Raw genomic sequence first — 13,715 nt, forward strand, 5'->3', positions numbered from 1 at the left:
GGGGGGGGGGCGTCAATTGGCCCAACTGTGATGCGCATCACTGTCAAATATTCTGATGACAGTTCCTCTCAACATTCCCATAGTCAATGGGCACTACACCGCCATCATGATCCCACACAAGGACAGGGAAGGAAAACAAACAATTTATTGTATAGTGAACAGTGGCCATGTATGCGCCATGTACCAAATCATTTCCATCGCATTCATTATTATCTAACATTCCAATGAGCCTATGAAACAGTTACGGCCGTAATGCCAGGTTAAAATGGGGATTGGATGCAGGTCACTGTCAACAGATTCTCAGTTGCTCTTGTTTTTAATCTCTCTTCTAAATGAAAGCCCTCATAATACATCGGAAGGCAAATCCCGATTAGTGGGATGAAGTGTTCCAAACTGAAAACAAACTGTTTTTAAAGAAAAAAATAATTCACAAAAATCCAAGGAATGAGATTACAAGCGGGAATAAAGTAATTCATTAAATGAGGCCTGTAAATATTGTATATAAGAAGGACTGAATATAGGAGTAATGATTGATCTTGTACTACATTTAAGAATTTGCTAAAAAAAAGTTTAAAGTTATCATAGGATTTATAGAAGATGCTTTTTATGAACTGATCTTTAAAAAACAGCCATGTTTTAAATTACAGCGCGGGCCTCTGCCCCAGGGAACATCTTCACTAAAAGAGGAGGATCACTGAAACTCCTTAATGTCCTTCATTTTGAATAATGACAGTAACAGTAGGAGACTGAGTAAGAGGCAGACTCTGAGCTGGACAGTACATATAATGTTATGGTGAGACGTGGGTCCCAGGAAGTCTGGGTGTTCAAATGGAGATTCATTGCCTTTTTGTGCCCTAATACTCTGTAGGTGCTCCAGTGCTGTTATTGATATTAATCCAGCTCCCTTGCACTGCAGCACCTCTGACCCAGAACCCTGAATTACAGAATATCTCTGCTGGTGTCACTCCACTTTCACATACAAAAGGGTTGAGCAATCCCACCAGACCCTGCTCCCTGTGTTACTGACTGTCCCTCAGATAATATTAGACCAGAATTTGCTGTCAGCATGACAGCAGGAATGCTGGCTGCTACTGTTACTCGTGTGTAAATGGTACAGCAACTCTAAGCAAGGACATGGTTTAATATGAACATCCAATTGCTGTCTAGTTGTGCTCCTCTGCTATTAGCTTTGCAAAAATGCAATTTTACTGTCTGCCGCACTATTAATATGATGTGGAGATGCCGGCGTTGGACTGGGGTGAGCACAGTACGAAGTCTTACAACACCAGGTTAAAGTCCAACAGGTTTGTTTCGATGTCACTAGCTTTCGGAGCGCTGCTCCTTCCTCAGGTGAACGTGAGGAAGGAGCAGCGCTCCGAAAGCTAGTGATATCGAAACAAACCTGTTGGACTTTAACCTGGTGTTGTAAGACTTCGTACTGTGCACTATTAATATGCATGCAATAGCATGACGGCGCTACATTTACAGTGTAGATACTAACTAATCCCTGGGTAGATATTTAGGTCATAATTTAAGTAGCTTTTCAACAACTTGCAAATTGTTAAATATCAAACTCTCTGGTACTAGTTTCCTTAGATTTGGAATTTTCAGGGAGATTTTAAAAATGTAAAATTTTATTTTTTCTTCCTTTTGTCTCTTTCTCTCTCATTCCAGTCTTTCTTTTCTTCTCTTTATGTGTATGATTTCACATTTAATTTCCCTCCTTTAATTCACTCTCCTCTATATAATTCCTGATCCTTAACTCTCATTGGCTAAGAAGATCCCATTGTTCACCAAGGTCCCAGATGCCCCATTCCCCTCGTTAGGATCTCATTAGCTCACACTTCCAGCAACATTGTAGACATTTGGCATGATTCAATGGACTCGTTGCGCTCAACTTGGTGTCAGGACGAGGCCGTTGAATGTCCTGACCTGGATCTCACCCAGCGAGGGTGAGATCCAGGCCAGCATATTTAAATGAGCCATTCGGGTCATTTAAATATGCATACATCAGATTCCCCCAGCTCCTGGGACTTGTCAGCCAAGCCTGGGAGACCTCGCCAGGGTGCTGTTTAATACTGGTCCACATAAACATGGACCAGGCGTAACAGCATCAGGGTGGGTCTCCCAAGTCATTTGTGTCCCCCAGGTGCACAGGGTGACCTCCTGGCTCTCATCTGGGCACCTTGGTGTGGAACTGCCAGGCTGGCACGGGTACTGCCAGGGCGACACTGCCACGGGTCAGGGCCTGAGGGAGGCCATGCCCATGAAAGGGGAGATGAGGGGGTATAAAGGGGCCTCATAAAGGTTCGGGGGGGGGGGGGTGAAGGGTGGGCCCAAAAGGAGAGGTGGGAAGACCTGAAAAGGGGGATTTCCCTCAGCGACCCCATAGCAGGGTGTCCTCACTCGAAGGGGGGTAATGCCCATGTGTATGGGGGTGGCATTGCCCATGGGTTGGGGGGAGCAAGTTCACTTGGAGATTGAGACACCCTTTCAACATGACGGCTGATCTCGGAGGAGCCAGTCTTGGTCCCCATTGCTGACAAAAATTCTAAGCGTGGACTGGGGAGAAACTCACCAAGGCCCAATAAAATGACTAAATGTGGGAGGATGTCACCCAAAACGCTGACAGGAAACAACCCTGGGGTGGATTCTTCTGTCCAGCCCGCCACAAAACCGCCACAGGTGGGGCGCAGACTATGTAGAGGTCCATTGACTTTGGGCGGGAATTTCCAGTTGCCGGGCAGGCATGGCCGGAGAAGCCCGCCACCTGCCAAACTCACCAAAATGATACTTCGAAATCTTATGGTTGAATTCTGCCCAATGTTTTTTCTTGAAGAATGCAGGGTAAGCCCAACTAACGGCAAATGATGTTATCTTAGCTCCAGCCAGATCCCTATGTAGCAATTAATATGGAAAACCAGCTCCCTTATACTGAGACTCAGAATCTCTTCTCCTTCTCCCCCCTCACCTTCACCTCGTGTTACCGACAGCAATCTACATTTATATAGCACCTTCAATGTAGTAAAACCTACCAAGGCACTTTACAGGACCGATTTTCAAGCACAATGTGATACCAAATCACATAAGGTGATGTTAGAACAGATGACCGACGCTTGTTTAAGAGGTGGGTTTTAAGGAATGTCTTAAAGGAAGAGAGGCGGAGAGGCAGCAGGGTGTAGGGAGGGAATTCCGAAGCTTAGGGTCTGAGCAGCTGAAGGCATGAATGGTGGAGCGAAGAAAATCAGTCATACACAAGACTAGAATTGGAGTGAGAAATCTCGTAGGAGCTGAAGGAAGATACATGGAGAGAATGGCAAGGCCAAAGAGGGATTTGAAAACAGGATGAGAAATTAAAAATTGAAGCATTGCAAGACCAGGCACCAACATAGGTTAACAAGCACATGGGTGATTATTGCTAATGGTATACTATGATAAATGAGGCTTTCCGCAGGATCCTGTCTTGTTGATGGTATTTTACTGATACAAATACAGCTCTCTCAGCAACTACTCCCTGTCCCAATAGCCAATGGTTCCAGTATTCCGTGCAGAAACAAAATTATTTTCTGGCCAGGAATCATTTTTAAAATGTTTGCATTAAACAATATTTTGCAACCATGTAGGCCGCACAGGGATTTTGATGGTAATGGTCACAGTATAATAATAATTTTACTTTTATTTCAATACAGCTGTGTTCTTTTTTGTGTGTCTTTTGTTGAAATTTGTTAAAATTCCAAAGTGGTGGTGGTATTCCAAAATTGGTGCATAATACACCATTTTCCAATTTCAAATACACGCACTTGTCTTAAAAAAAATCTTGACTTCAGTGACTATGTAAAAGTCGTGCTGGTGCAGACGTAGCCCTTCTGAAGGGGTTGTAGCATTGAGACCACCTTTATATGGGATCTTCATTTCCCTGACTTCAAAATGTGGGACAAAACAAGAAACTGTTGAGGTTTGTTTTGCTGGTCAGTGTCATTTAGTTCTATAGTTCTGGGCTAGGAAAGGGGCAGGATTGAACTGTATAATATCCTTCACAATCAAAGAGCCTGATAGTACTGGGTGCCTGTACACCCATCCAAATGCAGAATGATATACTTGGTTACTGTAAAAGCAAAGTCACCATAGTCCCTGATAACCATAGGCTGCTTTCCTCTTTGAGGGGGGAGAGCTGACTGGTGGTGATTTAACCTGAGGGTCACCACACCTCAGGCAAGGGGCAAGGTTGAGAAGGCGGGGGCCCTCATGAATAACCTCAGCCAGAATTGAACCTGCGCTGTTGGCCTCGCTCTGCATCACGAACCAGCTATCCAGCCAACTAAGCTAAACCGGCTTCCTGGAACTGTAGTCCGCTAGGAGTAGAATTTCTAGAGTTAGAAGGAAGACATGCATTCATTCTAGTGCCTTTCATGACCTCAGGATAATCCAATGCATGTCACAGTCACTTAAATACTGTTGAAGTGCTGTCACTGCTGTAATGTAGGAAATATGACAGTCAATTTGCACACAGCAAGATCTCACAAACCACTATGGGATAAATGACCATATATTTTAAGTTTGGTTAGGAATAAATGTTAGCCAGGATGCTGGAAGATATTCCTACTCTTCTTCCAATAATGCCATGGAATCTTGGTTTATAAATCCTATCCTCTGACAGTGTAGCACTGTATAAACCTAGATTTTGTGCTCAGGTATCTGGCCAGGGGCTTGAACTCACAACCTTCTAACTCAGGGGCAAGAGGGCTACCACTGTGCCAAGGCTGACACCCATGAAGACCTCTGTTTCTGGCAACACCACTTGAACAAATTAAAGTATGTGTTTGATTGATGCTTTTTGTTTTGTAGAACCCTCAGTGTTGCTATACAGTGATTTGCAGATGTAAAATTCATAGTTCTTTTGTATCTCTGATCTATGCAGTTCGTATTCTGGAGTGTGTCATCACATTATGCTCGAAGAAGTGACGCTGTTTGACTTGTTTTTATGATCGATCCTTGTGTTTTTGTACATTTTCATTAAAGTATTGGTGCCACAGTTTCTGTGTCTTTCACCCGAGAAACAACTCACTTATTTAGTGCCTTGAACGGAGCAACCATTTCTAAATTACATCAGAGTTTGAGTGGTGGTGGTGGTGGTGGTGGTGGTGGTGGTGGTGGGGGGGGGGTGGGTGGGGGGGGGGGGGGGGGGATGGGCAGACTTGAAAAGGATTTTTGAAAGGAGAGGGAAAGAAAGGACTGTGACACACAGCAGACCAGAGCTGAGAGATGGGGACCTTCCACAAAATGCAAGGGTGCAGCGGAGGACAGGAGAAGTCACATAGGTTGGTGTCGTTGTGAATGAGGATGTCAAAGTGAATAAATACTATACATCCACAAATGAAACAGCCTTTAAAATAAATAAATGAATATAAAAAAATGTTGAAAAGTTTTTTTTTTTTTTAAATGTGTTCACCTAGTTTCAGATGGAGCCCAGGGCTTCAGTGAGAGTTCAGAATGGGAGGCAGCAGCCAGAAGAGGAGCAGCGGAAGAAGTTCCCAATGGTGGCAACAGACACCAGGGACTTCAACGTCAAGAACAGAAGGCAGGACATGAGCCTGGAGAAAGGGGGACAGAGGGTGAGAGCAAGACCAGGAGTAAGAGGAGCAGCAAAAGACCACTCCGGTGGTAGTAATAGATACCAGTGACTTTAAAAGAACGAATGGAGGGTGCAAATGGGAGCCGAAGAGGGACTTCAACACAGTGGCAGGCAGGTTGGTGAGGATGAACCGTAGAATTCCTACAGCGCTGAAGGAGCCCATTCGTGCATCGGGTCCACACCAACCACTTGAAAGAGCACCCCACCTAGATCCACACCCCTTCCCTATCCCAGTGACTCCACCTAACTTGTACATCCCTGGACACTAAGGGGCAATTTAGCATGGCCCATCCACCTAACCTGCATATCTTTGGACTGTGGGAGGGAAGCGGAGCACCCGAGGAAAGCCACGCAGACACGGGGAGAACGTGCAAACTCCACATTGACATTGACCCAAGCCAGAATTGAATCCGGGTCCCTGGTACTGTGAGGCAGCAGTGCTAATCGCTGTGCCACAGTGCTGCTTCATGAGGTCAAGTAGGTATTTCCCGCTTGTTGGTTCCCTTACTACCTGCCACAGACCCATCCTCGCAGCTGTGTGCTTTTTGGCCAGTTATTTCAGGGAGTAATAACTTGGCTTACCTGTTTCAGATATAGTTCTCATGCACGTTTCACATGAAGAATTAGAGCAGTGCTATCCAATATGAATCACTGACTGACCGCAGGGTGAGCTTTGGCGGCACCATTTGATTTGGTGCAAGACACATGGACTCATTTTAGTAGAAAACATCTTACACAGAATACAGATAAATAGACTTCATGAGTATGTTGACTTAAATTTCTGTAAATTACTTTAATTTTGTCTAAGATCTCGCATCATTTACTACACAAGGAAGCAGCAGAACTGATTTCAACCACAACCTGTAATCGCATCATCCAGCATGTCCCTCAGTTTACAATCATCAGCAAGTCAGGGTACTAACCCTGGTTCAATGAAGTGTGCAGCACCAGGCATACCCAAAAATGAGGGGCGGGATTATCCATTGCCGATATGGTAATCGGCGATTGGGCGGAGAATCCATTCCGAAGCCCAAATCGGAGCCGGTACCGGTTTCATGCCGATGGGTCGAGTACCCGACTGTGCGGTTGACATGTGGTCTGAGCGGTCAGGAACCTGGCAAGGCGACTGTGGACTGTGTCCAGCGCCACCACACTCGGCCGGGATCCGTGCCTTTGGCCGGGGTGGCTTCCTCGAGGGCTGGGGGGACTGGTTGGTAGGTGGCCAGGGGTGTCCTGTGGGGTCACGGATGGTGGGTCGAGTCTGTGCACAGCCGGCGCCATGTTGTACTGTGCGACCACTACAGGTCGGCGGCGTGTGCATGTGCGACCATGCACCCGGCCATTCTCTGGCCGTTTTCAGCACGGGAGCCGTGAGTTTCACCCGCCGCCGCTGCTAACCCCTCACCAGTCCCGGAATCGGTGAGGGGCCGTCGCCGATTTTGGTATCATAAAACGCTCGCAAATTCTCCGTTTCAGCAGGCACTTAGCCGCTGAAATGGAGAATCCAGCCCCAGGTGTCAACCTGGTGAAGCTCCAAGACAGGACTACTTGCATGCCAAACAACAGAAGCATCAAGTGAGAGACAGAGCTAAGCAATTCCACAATCAATGGATCAGATCTAAGTTCTGAGACCTGCCACATCCAGTTGTGCTTGGTGGTGGACAATTAAACCAGTCACTGGAGGAGGCAGCTCTAAATATATCCCCACCCTCAAATAATGAACAGCCCATCAAGTCAGCGTAAAAGACACGGCTGAAGCACTTGCAAACACCTTCAGCCAGAATTGCTGAGTGGATGATCTACATTGGCCTTCTCCTGATGGAGAATTGCAATTTGTTGTCGGATCAGTGCTCGCCGCGATTTTGGCGGTGGAACCATTTTTCCGCCCAATCGCGTTTCGCGATTTCGGCATTGGCCAACGGAAAATCCCGCCCCAGATTAAATCGGGCACAAATTGTGCTTCTGGACAAAGGAGTCTGCATCTCCCAGCTAGTCAGAAAATGTTACACGAAGTGGGGCTGGATAAATCATCCTGAAGTTGACACCATTCTAAAGCAGGGAAGGTTTCACTTTGTTAAAGGCAGCCCTCTTCTTGGCTGGGTCTGCACTCAAGTTCTGAATTAATCTGATAAAGTGGCCTCCCCACAAAATCTCAGTGCTCTCTTGCCCATCGAAGCACCAACTCCTTGCGATTAATGCACGAGGAGTGTCTCCAGAGCGAGGTTTGGGTTATAACAAACGGTGGGTCCGGACTAATTCAGGAGGGGGGGGGGGGGGGGGGGGGAGGGGGGGGGTTGATATATTTCTCACCCACCATTTCGTAGGACAGGTCTGAGAAGTACTGAATAGGTGCAGCCTTTGATCCCCTCCAATGATCCCACAACACAAACATTTTGCCTTCTGGATCTGTTCTCCAGGTAGTTCAGCTTGGATGTTAATGTCCTGTTCCCCTTGATCACAGCAGCAAGGTCGGCCTCCAAGGAAGTGATCCTGTCATTATGGTCAGATAACGCAGTCTTCACGCCCTTGATTGTGGCTGCTTGTGCTTCGAAGGTCTGGCTGGTGATCTCAAGAGCTGAACGAATGGGGGCCAAGGACTCCTCGACTGATCTTTTAAGATCCAAAGTCAAGCATGGTGTATACTTCTCAAGCTCAACCGCACAATTCTGTTGAGTGCTTCTGCTGTTGGTGGAATGGTTGGAGAAGAAGCTGCCGTTCACCATCTGACGTCCAGTTGATCACTGGGAGTCCGAGACTGCCGCTGAAATTCGGGCTGATTCTATTCCAGGTTCGCCTCCCTTGAGCATTGCAGTGATGAAGGAACTCTACCCAGTTAATTTCAAGGTTTTTTCCAGTACGTTAAAGACCCGAGGCCCTGGGAAAAAGGGTAAATAGGTCAGATTTCCAGCAGAGCAACCTTGTGCGCATCCTCCCCCTCACATCACGCCACCGGACGTCTGAGGCTGGAAAATCTACAACTCGTGACTCTCCAAAGCCTGTCCACCATTTACAAGGCACAAGTCAGGAGTGTGATCGAATACTCTCCCCATGCCTGGATAAATGCAACTCCAATCCCACACAAGAAGCTCAGCACCATCCAAAGCAAAGCAGCCAGTTTGATCAGCATCACAGCCCCCGTTAATTCCCTTCACTCCTGGCACAGCAGCATCTACAAGATGCACTGCAGCAACTCACCAAGGTTCGTTCAACACACCTACCAAACCTGCAACGGCTACCACCTTGGAGGACATGGGCAGCAGGCACATGGGTGCACCACCACCTGCGGGTTCTGTTCGAAGTTGCACCCAATCCTGCCCAGGAACTATATTGTCACTCCTGTTACTGATCAAAGTGCTGAAACTCCCTCCCTAACAGTACTGGGGGTACAACAGTTCCACATGGACAGCAGAGGTTCAACCCTCTCAAGGACAATTGGCGATAGATGGGGCATTCAAGAGTAATGGAACTGTTACTCCAGAAATAGCAACTTCAGGAAAGTAGAGGTGAATATGGGGGAAAATACTTAAAAAGATATAAGAAATAAAACTTTCTTTTAAAATAACTTTAATTCAGTTAGATAAAATGTAATGAACTGCTGAAAAAGCTGATACGTTGATCTTTATGATGACTATTGATTCCTGATGATCTGAATAAATATCATATTTATCGTATCTCATCAGTGCAATACTTCATTAGGAGACACAATCCATATTAGACAGAAGGCAGAATTATATCAGAAACACAGCAAGACAGACACCAGGCAGAATTACATCAGAGACACACACACAGTCAGTCAGACACCAGGCAGAATTATATCAGAAACACACACAAGGGCGCCACGTGGTACAGTGGTTAGCACTGCTGCCTACGGCGCTGAGGGCCCGGGTTCAAATCCCGGCCCTTGGTCACTGTCTGTGTGGAGTTTGCGCATTCTCATGTCTGCGCAAACCACAGATGCGCAAGTTAGGTGGATTGGCTCTGCGAAATTGCCCCTTAATTGGAAAAAAATAATAATCGGGTACTCTACATTAAAAAAACCCACACAGAGTCAGAAAGACACTAGGCAGAATTACATCAGATACACAGTCAGACACCCGGCAGAATTACATCAGAGTCACACACACACACACACACACACACACACACACACAGTCAGACACCAGGCAGAATTACATCAAGACACACACACACAGATACCAGGCAGAATTACATCAGGGCCACGCACACAGTCAGACAGACACCAGGCAGAATTACATTAGAGAGACACAGTCAGGCAGACACCATGTAAAATTATATCAGAGACACACACACACACAGTCAGACCGACACCAGGCTGAATTACATCAGAGACACACACAGTCAGACAGACAGAGGCAGGATTACATCAAGACACACACACAGACACACACACACAGACACCAGGCAGAATTACATCAGAGACACACTGTTATGGGCCAGGGTTTAGAGAACCCCAAAATGTATCATGGAGTTCAGCTGACCCACAACTTTTAACAGATTGTGGTATGGGGAGCACACGGCCCACTCTACAGGTGTGGTACAGCAGAAATGGAAAAGTATTTTTTAAAGCAGAACAATGTTTATTCTATGAACTAAAGTTAACCTTTTTAAAATATAGTGAACATCTTAGCAACCATTAATTCAAATACAACACTAAGTGACGCTTAATAACTTCCCAAACAACATCCAGAAGACAAAAGAAACACCTTTTTACAGAAGCACATTAGGTTTACATTCACTACCGAGAACATTTATAATTCCGAATTCACCAAATTATCAAGAAATAGTCTTTTGATGGCAGAGAACAGCAGTACACCTGCTTGGTCTGGTTTCAGCTCCAACACTGAAAACAAAACTAAAACACACACTGCAGCAAACACCCTAAAACGAAAGTAAAAAGCTGACAGACAGCCCAGCTCCACCCACACTCTGACATCACTGGTAAACACCCATTTCTTAAACACCCATTTCTTAAAGGCACTCTCACATGACACACAGTCAGACATCAGGCAGAATTACAACAGAGACACCCACAGACACCAGGCAGAATTACATCAGAGAGACAGACAGACACCGGGCAGAATTATATCAGATACACACAGTCAGGCAGACACTGGGCAGAACACACAGTCAGACATATACCAGGCAGAATTACATCAGATACAGACAGTCAGACAATCACCAGGCAGAATTACATCAGGTCATGTACACAGTCGAACAGACCCCAGGCAGAATTACATCAGATACTCAGTCAGACACACACCAAGCAGAATTACATCAGATACTCTGTCAGACAGACACCAGGCAGAATTACGTCAGACACACAGTCAGATAGACACCAGGCAGAATTACATCAGAAATGCACACACAGTCGAACAGACACCAGGCAGAATTACATCAGAGACACACACAGTCAGACACCTGGCAGGGTTACACCAGACACACACAGTCAGACAGACATTGGGCAGAATTACATAAGACACACACAGACTCCGGGCAGAATTCCATCAGACACGGATAGGGAGACACTGGACTGAATGTATAAGACACATGCAGATGCAGTGTGACACCAAGTAGAGGATTTCCTCGTCTTAGACCAAAATGGCCTACCCCTTAGCCTAAGACTGTGACCCCCTGTTCTAGACCTCCCAGAGGAAACAACATTCCTGCATCAAATCTGACCAGCCCCGACAGAACTTGATACATCTGAATAAGATCCTTTCTCACCTTTCTCAATTTCAGTGAATACAGGCCCAGTCCATCCAAATTCTCCTCCTACAACAATCCTGCCATCCCAGGAATAAGCCTGCTGAACCTTTACTGCACAACTCCTATGGCAAATATATCCTTTCTTAGATAAGGAGGTCAAAACTACACACAATACTCGAGGTGTGGCCTCGCCAAGGCCATGTACAGCTACAATGAAGACCAACATACCATTTGCCTTCCTAACTTCCTGCTGCAACTGCATGCTTGCTTTCAGTGTCTGGTGTACTGGGACACCCAGGTCCCTTTGTACGTCAACATTTCCCAATCTAACACCATTTAAATGATATTCTTGCCATTCTGTTTCTCTGTCCGAATTGGATAACTTCACATTTATCCACATTATATTACATCTGCCATATATTTTCCCATCACTCAACTTGTCTAAATCACCTTGAAGCCTTTTAACATCCTCACTGTAAGGGTCCTTCCTGCTCCTTCGTGTTTATTCCCAGTCTATTCCCTTATTTCCCCATTATTTTATTTTTGCTGTTATATTTTTGATCCATGAATGTTTAATAGGACTTTAAGGCAAAGCAGCCTGTAATTCAAACAAGCTGATTCCAGAAGGCTGTGCTGTTTTAGACTGCTGATTGGAGATTGGCTGACCTCAGTGATGACTCGGTTTAATTGATTTGGCTGGTGGCAAATGAATGGGCCTAAAAGGCTGTGCTCTGCCCAATAACAGGCAGTGATTGGATATTATCCCACTGGAATGTTCTAAAGAGCCACAATATTCCTGTTTAGTTTCACTTTTGATGCCACAGCTTGCAGGGAGGGTTCTGATTATTTGTCTCCCAAAAGAACCAGCTGAACGTTCTTCAGAAGGCAACTGTGAGGACTCTCACTCTTTGTAGTAGGTCTGGGTGCCATTCTCTTAGAACTGCAAAGGCGTGAGGTCAAACCACGAGCTGGGCAAGGTTTGATGTGATATAGTGTCTCAAGAAAGGAACAGACTGGGAAATAAATGACGAACCGAAAGCACAGTCTGATGTGAAGCCAAGGGCCCTCTCCAGCAAAAGCGGAGGGTAATAAATTTCTAAACTACAGTGAAGATCGTTACAGGCTACAACCCAAGGACTTTGATCAACCAGTGTGCTGTGAGAAAAGGGTGCTACAGAACCACCATTGGAAGCAAAGACTTTTCTTTTGACCTTCAAGAGTGGCACAGTGGCAGTGTTTAGCACTTCTGCCTCATGGTGTCAAGGATCCGGGTTCAATCCTGGCCCCAAGTCACAGTCCGTGAGGAGTTTGCACATTCTCCCCGTGTCTGCGTGGGTCTCGGCCCCATGACCCAATAGATGTGCAGGGTAGGTGGATTGGCCACGCTAAATTGTCCTTAATTGGGAAAAAAAAAGAATTGGGTACTCTAAATTCATTTTAAGATAATCTTTTCACCTTCATCCTTATTATTTTTTACCCCCCCCCCCACCGTGTTTGTCCAAGTCATGGGTGTGTGGATTAATTCCTTAACTAACCATATTATTCTATAAGCAGATGCTCCCATTATCTCACTGTATAGCCTTTTGCAAGGCCTTCAGTTCCCCCTTATCTCCTTGTCCAGTTCAGCAAGAAATGTCTGTGAAAGCTCTTATTATTGTAACTGCTGGGCTAGCCGCTTCTGGGCGGCACAGAAGCACAGTGGTTAGCACTGTTGCTTCATAGCGCCAGGGTCCTGGGTTCGATTCCCGGCTTGGGTCACTGTCTGTGCGGAGTCTGCATGTTCTCCCAGTGTCTGCGCGGGTTTCCTCCGGGTGCTCCGGTTTCCTTCCCCAAGTCCCTAAAGACATGTTTGTTAGATGAATTGGACATTCTGAATTCTCCCTCAGTGTACCCGAACAGGCCCCAGAGTATGGCGACTCGGGGAATTTCACAGTAACTTCATTGTAGTGTTAATGTAAGCCTACTCGCGACACTAATAAAGATGATTATAAACTACGCTTGGTCCAGGATCTCATTATGCCTACAGTATTGGTGAAAGTTCCCATCATGTCAAGAAAGACTCCCATAACTACATTTGCCTATTTCAAAGCTGCTAATGCTAATCTTAATACCAAATTATTTCAATTTCCCCCACTTCAACAGTCACATACCCACACACAATGTGCATGGACACATAGAACAGTACAGCACAGAACAGGCCCTTCGGCCCTCGATGTTGTGCTGAGCTTTGTCCGAAACCAAGATCAAGCTATCCCACTCCCTGTCATTTTGGTGTGCTCATGTGCCTATCCAATAACCGCTTGAAAGTTCCTAAAGTGTCCGACTCCACTATCACAGCAGGCAGTCCATTCCACAC

The 13,715-nt window shown here is 45.9% G+C and overlaps 1 protein-coding gene across 1 annotated transcript in view; it reads right to left on the reverse strand.

Annotated features, from left to right (window-relative positions):
- Positions 1 to 13,715, reverse strand: part of LOC140428291 (AP-1 complex subunit gamma-1-like) — a 263,950-nt gene that overhangs the window by 26,734 nt on the left and 223,501 nt on the right. The gene's annotated exons all lie outside the window — the stretch shown is intronic.

The sequence above is a fragment of the Scyliorhinus torazame genome, chromosome 8, assembly GCF_047496885.1.
Source record: "Scyliorhinus torazame isolate Kashiwa2021f chromosome 8, sScyTor2.1, whole genome shotgun sequence".
In the NCBI taxonomy this organism is placed as follows: Eukaryota; Metazoa; Chordata; class Chondrichthyes; order Carcharhiniformes; family Scyliorhinidae; genus Scyliorhinus; species Scyliorhinus torazame.